This window comes from Chrysoperla carnea, chromosome 4 (assembly GCF_905475395.1).
Source record: "Chrysoperla carnea chromosome 4, inChrCarn1.1, whole genome shotgun sequence".
Classification (NCBI taxonomy): Eukaryota; Metazoa; Arthropoda; class Insecta; order Neuroptera; family Chrysopidae; genus Chrysoperla; species Chrysoperla carnea.
Window position 1 is genome coordinate 31,824,474 of NC_058340.1, and position 9,037 is coordinate 31,833,510.

Below are 9,037 nucleotides of genomic sequence, written 5' to 3' on the forward strand. Positions count from 1 at the left end.
AGTTAAGACTCATTCTAAGCACTTTATAATAATAATAATAAATATGAGCTTTAACCTCCGTTCCTCAGACATATACGTCCAATATCGCACAATATCGTATCGATAATGTGGATTGGGCTTAAGAGCAGTATAATATATAGAGTGTAATTTTTAAAGAAAATGCAGCCATTATAGACAATCGTGAACAAAAGAACCATCCAAATTGAATTGAAATTTTTGTCCTAACACAATTACACTCGCAAACCGTTCTGTCGAACATAATCGATAAAACACATTTTCGAATATCCATTACATTAGTGCTTAAGAAAAAATTTTCTTTTGTCAATTCTATATTTTTCAATTAAAAAAGTGTTATGTAAGAAATTTGTTCAATGTACATATTATCAATTTTTCATATAAAATTCTTACATTTCATTTTCTTAATTTGTATATTCTGTATATTTTTTTCTTCTGTAATTTTGTAATTTTTCAATTATTTGGGCATCATTTTAATTTTATTGGCAACTTTTATAGGAATGTTTCTTAGTTTCGTTCCACTACTCAAAATTTAAAATATTTGTTAATTACCTCAAATTTTTGAGACCAAATGATTGAACTTATGAATAGAATTATAATAAATACTTTTTCTGTTTAAAGGAACACATTTATCAGACTTGTATATTAAGCACAGCATCTTCATATTACTAGATAGAGGATCCCATTTATTGAAATTGATCTTTAAAATACAAACTAAACGTCCCCAAATGATGAGATGGAAATAAAAGAAATAAAACGGCGCAAGGGCATATTTACAAGTATATACTTCTTATGAAATCATAACTAATTTATACTTCGTACAATGTACGTTTCATTTACTTCCCAGCCACTCATTCTGGGGGCGCTGGGAAAGCTTCAATATTAAACTAAATTTATTTGATTCCATATAGATACTCTATCCAGTTATATAGAGATCAGTGATATTAAGTTATTGTTTTTCAATGTCTTCATCAATTAAATGATGCTTTGTAATTAATTTTTCTGGGTTTGCTATAAAAACAGAATATTAGTTTATAAATGTACTTACAGAATCAAATTTTATAGTTCTTCAAACTGAATTAATGTATCACTTATTTATTTATATCAAATAATTTGTGTGAGATACTTTCTTATTGTTAGTTTTGCTCCAACTGTTGCCGTTTTTCTCACTCAGCCTCATTATTTTATTTATTATTACACTCTACCAGCTATTCAATAAACTTTATGGCTAATAGCAAGTCAAGCCTGGTCCTAGCATGTTTTAGTGTTTTTCGATCGAGAAATACTCGTTGCTAAATGCGTTGATCTAGCATCCACGATTATAACAATTGAAAAATAAATGCTTTGAGCTATAAGGAATATATTTCAACAAACAGTGGCATTAGTGACCCAAATTAAAATTAAAATAAATTATTTTAATATTTTATATAATTCTTAACAAAAATCTACGCGAGCTAATATATAAAGTTCTTTTTTCTATCGCTAGATAGAGTCTTTCTTGCCAGTAAAGTCCTATAGGTGCTCCTGTGTAAGTTTGAAGAACCCCTTTTTTTGATTCAGTATTTACATGTTTAACTTTGTATCTATCCTTTAAGTATATGTGTATTTAAACATATTAATTACAGTTTTTCCTGAATGTGACAATACTGAAAAGTTTCAAAATAGAAGTGCAGACATATCCTTGCCAGAAGTACAATCTTAATAAGATTTATAGCGCCATTAAAATGTTCTCACTATAAAAGTGTTCATTAATTAAAACGAAAAAAAATAAATAGCTCATAGCTCTAAAGATCTTTAATTAGTCTCATTGACAATTAAAGTTAGGTGTCAAATCTGCGAGAGGTTCTAAGAAAGGAGAAAAAAGAGCTTGGATGTCTACGTAAACAGTTTTAGTTGTAACAATGTTATATTATTTGTAAAAATTGTTTACATACTTTATCAAGTAGACATCTCAGTTACGCGCAAATTCATTTTTTTAAACATAAAAAATAAAAAAAATTTCCCTATTTACTAATTTTGTCCGATTTTACACATATATGATTTATACATTATTAACTTTCAAATTTTGTTATGATATTCAGTTTACTTTTACATTTGTATGGATATTGTGGCAAGTTTGATTTCAGTCACCTATCAATGAGCAATTATTTCTTACTAAACAAATGTGGAACTTGCAGCTTTACAATGTAAACTACTTTATAGCAATTCATAACGAACTGGTAACAGTTATGAGATCAAAATTACTTATACACTTTTTGCTATATCTTTTAATATTGAAAATACTTCATGCAGAACTTACACCTAACTGAAAATGTGAAAGAGTCTAACCAAATTTTTTGTATTATCAATTTTCAATTTAAATGCAAATTTTTATTATGTAGATAATTTTTTAATTGTAATTAATTAGCAATCAAATAATCATCATCATCATTGTCATTTCATACATATTAATTATTTCCATTTGGAAAATATCATACAATAATTAATTAATAAAAAAAATAATATTTAAAAAAAAAATTATGTAGTAATTTGAAAAATAAAAAAAATCGAAAATTTATAAAATATTTTATATATTGAATATAAACATTACGATTATATATTTATCTAAATAATGTGTAATTTTTCTATTATTATTTTTTTTTTTTTGTATAAGTTTGTATTTTCTAAATTTTTCCTCCTTATAAAAATGGAAAATTTGCGTCTACTTATTTCTAATTCAAATCGATATTGCATTTTAATTCCATTTCTTGTTGTTAGAAATATAGTTCAAAATTCAAAACATTGTAACTGAGTTTTCTACTAAACAAAATTGTATACGCTCCACAAACGTGGAGATCAAAATTGGAACAATCATTTTCCTCAAATTCAAAATGATCGAAAATCGATTAAAAATTGAAGTTCTTTACATCTTGGATCTGTGGATTTCTCTTGCAAGGGGTCAGAAAATGTAAAAATCATAATTGCCTGACATCTTAAAAACTAATATTCAACGTGTTAGACAACAAACACCTTGTTTTTTTTTTTTTTTATAGTATCGAAAAAAATGGGTTTTGCATTTTTAATACAAAAATACCATCATGGCACGAAATTGAAGATTTGCTGAAAGGAAAGTCTCGGTTATGAAAGTTTTCGTAGAGGAAACATTCGTTAGGCACGACCTATAGCCTCTAAAATTTCCAGCCGGCCGTTCTGAAATGATTGTCAAATACTAGGCCAGATCCTAGATACAGTAAAAACCGAAGAAAGAAAATTACCAAGTTTTTCTTTTACGCCACCAAGTAAGAATATTGTATTAATATATTCTATTTTGAGATCATTTCTACAAGGAAATAACTGTTTCAACACGTTTTCCCATACCTTTAATCACTTACAACGATTAAAATATTCGAAAATTTCTACATTGTTCTGTATCTTTTCTTTGCAAATTATCCATTAAAGTTTTTTTCAGAATTTTACATTCCAAATATTATTTGATATAAAAAAACTAATATTTATATTCGATATACTTTTTTTTATATTTTCTAGAAAAAACCGATTTTTCTCGCGCAAATTTTTTACTATAAATAGTTTATTAATTCTTATAATTATAATTTGCAACGCATTGTAACTGGAACACAGGGTATTAATTGACCCTTTAATTTTCATCTTAGATAAAATACCTTATATTTTAGATAAATTAATTTAAAAAAAAGAGTTCGATTAAAAAAAGAATCAATTTCAAATATTTATAGTTTTTATCTTTTAATAAACAAATTTTGAAAAACAAATTTAATTAAAGTAAAACTTATTCAATCGCTGAGAAAATTAAATAAACATTTTTTATATATTTTCAAATATTTACTTGGTAATTTCTAAATTCAGAGAGGTATATGTAAAATCGTCACTTACGTACGTCATTTACCTCTGGGTTTGGAATTTACTATACATAATTTGTTCTATTTCTCTGGCTAGACACGAAGGCTCTAAAAAACAATGAAAATAGACAAGTGCTTGTATATATATAACATCGCAAAGTGAATACAATTCATTTATTATGCGATGTAATTTACACATTCGATATACTTGTCTATTTTCGTTGTCTTATGATATCCGCCATCGTGTCTGGTCGTAGCATAACGTTGGAAAAAGAAGTTTGTTAAATCGAAATAAACTTGTATAAAAAAATGCACAGAATTCAAAATTATTTCCACCATAAACTTTTATTTGTTAAATAAAATAGACAATCAAAAAAATATTTTGGTAATAGGTATACAATTTGCGTTTACAAAAAAAAGAAAAAAATATTCTCAACGATTGTAGTACAAAAATAATTAAAATTAATAAAAAGAAGAAACATAGACATTTTTAAATTGTAAAAGAATTAATAAATAGTTTACAAAATGTTAAGTAATAATTAAAAACGATTTCTGGTTAATATAAAAAATTTGAGAAAAATAAACGACAAATTATTGAGGAAAAAATCTGTAGATCTGTTGAGTTTTTGATATGTTCGGACGATTCATTGTATCGAAAACATACGTTTAAAAAAATACAGCAGCATTGTCATTTAGATTTTTTAAAAAGATGTCAATATTAATATTTCTTACAGTTCATTTTGTACATTACTCAAAATCAAAATTTGCGTAATGTTGATAAAACTGTATATAAATATTTCTCAAAAACAATTGTATATTCATATTGGATTTACAACGAAACATTTATTGCGCCGATTGGTGTTTAGTAGTTCATATAAATTAATTGTAGCATCTTTCACAAACACGGTTAGATATAATATCCTAGAGAGACATTATACCTCTTCATCTTTTAAAAGACTTATTGGAGTGGCAGAAATAGCTTCCAACATTGGATTTAATAAAATAAATGGGTTCCGTAAGTAAAAGGATTCCATGAAATTATAATTCATTATCATTAAACAAACTTTCTTAACACTTATAAACTGGTCCTTAGTGCCAGATTTATGAAAAAAAATATTTATCGAGGTCTTCGATCGAAGAATGTTCTAAATACACATCTACTAAATCCTGTTCCATACAATACGGTTTTTATATCTAACTTAAAATGAGAAAGAGGCTTAATTGTTTAAGTATTTTTTTCTGTCATTATAGACTTACAAAATATACAATAGACTTATTCAGCAGCATTTTTTAATTACGAAAAAAATTTATATTTGTTATTAATGCACAATCATTCACACAGTTTTAGCTTTATTATATATCACCTTTAGTAAATAATTGTAAGTCTATGAATAAGTTGAATTTCTATGATTTCTGAAGTAAAGATAACAGATATAAAATTGGGCGCGTCACTTGAAATTAGCTCTACAGTTTGTACCTGGAAAACAAAGAAGACTAGGAAGAATGTCTACTCTTTTCGTACTCTTCACTTTTTTCAAGATAATCCAATTTGTTTACTTCATCGTTAATTGAGTGTCACCAAGTGCAAGTCTGCATCTTCTTCTTGATTCTTAAGATAATCAAGGACGGCTTTGGCGATATTATCAAAAAAATGACAGCGTTCAATCCCTCTTTCAATATTACTCGTTTTAAGTATCTCGCAAACGGAGCAATTCTATGAGAGGCAACAAAAAATCTTTTTAACAAGACATTTATTCATAGTTTAAGCTAAAATGAGTACTTCTTTCGCTCTGCTTACCAACTACAAACTGTATGAGTCATGGCAAATAAATTACTTTGCAATTTTTAGCAAATTACATCCAATAATATATGCTCCAGAATTTATAGAATTCGAAGAATATTTAAACAACAGTTAAAACTATCCTCCTTTTAAAAATTAATTGAATCAATTTCCTAAAAACAAATATTCGGTTTTATCAAATAAATCTTGTACAATGTAAAAAGAAAATTTATCTGATAATATGGATATTTGAATGTAGACGAAAATTTATTAGTTTACCAAAAAAAAAAACCAAAAACGAACATTGTAAAAAAAACTAGTTCAATTTACTCTATGTAAACACTGCCAGATAACGCTGGATTTTCGACTTCGAAAACATCGATTAGCAATGCGTTTAACCATATTTAAGCAATTTTCTTTAAATTTAACTCTTTTTTTTTTCGTACTAAATTGTACCCTAGAATTTAAAAAAACAAAAAATAAACGGTGTGTAGATATTAAACCAAATAACATTTCGAAATGATGTTAAAATTTTCGTTTTTATTCGAAGAAAATACAAAGAAATTTGCTTGATGGTGTTTTTGCTGCATAATAAAAAATTATTGTCGAAATGCAGCCTTCCAAGCTTTAAACAAATTTATTCATGAAAACAAAAAAACAAAAATTCAAAAAAAAAAGTTCTTGTAAAAAAAAGTATTCATTTTAAAAAGTATAAAAAAATTAGATTTGTAAATAATGTAATAACCATCGTTTTAAACGGCTACTACATTTTCTTAAAATGCAATATTTTTATGTCATTCGATTTGTTGTGACTTTGTAAAGAGAAATAAGAATATAATTTTTTCCTTTGGGCGTAAATATAAAATTTTTGTAGCCTATATGTATAGATTCACCATTGGTACGTTATGGTCGTAAGAAATAACTTACAAAATTCCCTGATAATTCCCGATCTTCTAGTATAATTATATTTTTCCCCGATTTTTTAGAATAAATGACCCGTAGATGTAAGCCTAGAAAGGCAACCGAATGCCTCGTAGTATTTGGAGTTCTGAAGCGATCAACAACCCCTCGACATAATCCGAATTAATCCCAAACGAACAGGGCCGGAAACAATTTGATCGCGTAGAAACCGAATAAAATTGCAAATATGTAATTAATTGTACAGCCATCCGAAACGTACCGGGTTTCGCGTCCATGAATTTAAAGACAAAAACAAAACCAAGTTTTGAGGCAGCCGCTTTTAAACTTAACAGTTTACTTGGGACAGTTGACTAGTAATAACCGTTCAAAATCGTCAAAAATTCAAAACATTTTTCGAATTATCAGCCTGTTAAAACATATTCTGGCGCGGTTTTAAATACTTTGATATTAGGTATAAACAAATCTATTTTATCAAGAATAAATTATTTAAAATTTTGAATCGGTCATTAAATAAATGAATAAATTTTTTAATAAATTACTTTATTGGATGAAAATACATAATTTGGATTTACATAATTCAAAAAAGGTTAAATATTAATTTAAAAATTCGAATATAAAAAATCTATCTGTTTTAGAGCGGGTCAAATATTTTTTTTTTAGCTTTTTAATTTTTAATGTCGCGCCGTCGCGGTACACAGATTAAATTTTATCAGATTTTTTCCACTATGAAATTTTGAGTCATGCTTTCTCCGTAAATCTAAACTTATGCACGGTATCAGATGCTAATAGCCACTTGTTTCCCACTGCCTTTGGCCACTTCTATCGGTCACCTTTAGATCAAATAAGCTGAAATTCGATATGCAGGGATATATAGTAGGATAATCGAAGTTATTGAAATGGGGATCTATTTCAGCAATTTAGAAGGGATTTCCAAGGGAAAAAGCGCTTTTTTCGATATGTTCAATGTTTTGCTATTCTTCAACGCCCCTGAAAACTGATCTAGATGATTTAAAATCGATATTTTCACGGGTTTTTAAGATTGTGCACCTCGACAAATCTAGCAAATTGAGTTAGAGGGTTAGAATTTTGTCTTTGAATAGAGGTAACATTAAGGAAGTTCTTTTTGGTAATGTCAATTTATCTGTCCCTTTTCTCATCCTTGTAAATATTTCATGTGTTCAAAAGCCATTTCAATAACAAGCATTTTATGAGAGGGAAATATGACCTAAATGATGGAGTTTTGCTACTCACGCGTTATTTCCTTGAAAATGAAAAGAAACATAAAATGCAATTAAGATAATCTATCTATTGCATTGATTTGATTTGTTAATTGATTTTGTATCACAATAATAAAAAATATCAAAGTCGGTTAATTAACTTAAGTGGTAACATTAAAGATTGTTGATAAATATAATATTACATTAGTTTTAAAACAAATCTAAGGAGGGGTCGGGGGTATCCTTAACAGTGTTCTGTATTAATTATAATTAAAATAGAGATGTCTTAGGATTGAGGCCCTCACCAAAATTTAGTTACATATCTGAGCTTGACCAAATCCGCGCATAGCTTACTTTTATATATCGCAAAATGCACATCTCTTTAACAGAAAATTGGAAAAAATAGAATATTTTGATCTACTTTGCGGTTGAACCAAAAGCCGCATCAAATTAGGTGGAAAATAATATCTATTTTACTTTTTTTTTCTCAATTTTTCAAATAAGAAATAACCTTTGACCTTTCTCCGGGGTCCTTAACCAATGAGAGACCGCTAGGAAATTGTCTACAAATGCTATTACATAACGTGTTTTAAAATCACCTAAGGGGTGACAGAAGTAAGAAAATCATAAAACATTGTTTCAGAAGTTGATGAAACTTGGTATAATGCGATTATGACACAAGTAATTTTTAAATCGTGTTCAATAAACGAATGGATTAGCAGTTTTTGAGATATGACCTAAAATTCTGTAAAAGTTCTTTATTTCGGAACGACTCTGAAAACATTTCGAAGATCGTCAAACAAGCAAGATTTTAACGTTTATTGAATTCTTCCTAATTATCCCAAATAATTCAAAGACACAATGTGATACAGAATTATCTCATTAATTGTGTGCATTTTTCATTCACAGATATTATTTTATGATTTTCTAATTAATCACTTAATCATTTTGCATAAATCATCGATCTAATAAATCATTTTCAATCTAATATATTCATAATAATTTAAAAAATAGATATTTTAACGTCTAAATAGGATTCAGATTTCTGACAAAAACAAAATTGTTATGTCTAACCGAACTATTTACAATAATCTATAATTTATACTTTACACATCTAAGGTCAGTTCCAATTAATAATATTATCAATATTTTTTTTTAATTTAAACTAAAAATATCCTCCTAATCAGTTGCACTTTAAATATGCATTTTAATATAATCAATTAGTTTTTATAAGTCAAAACTAGACGATC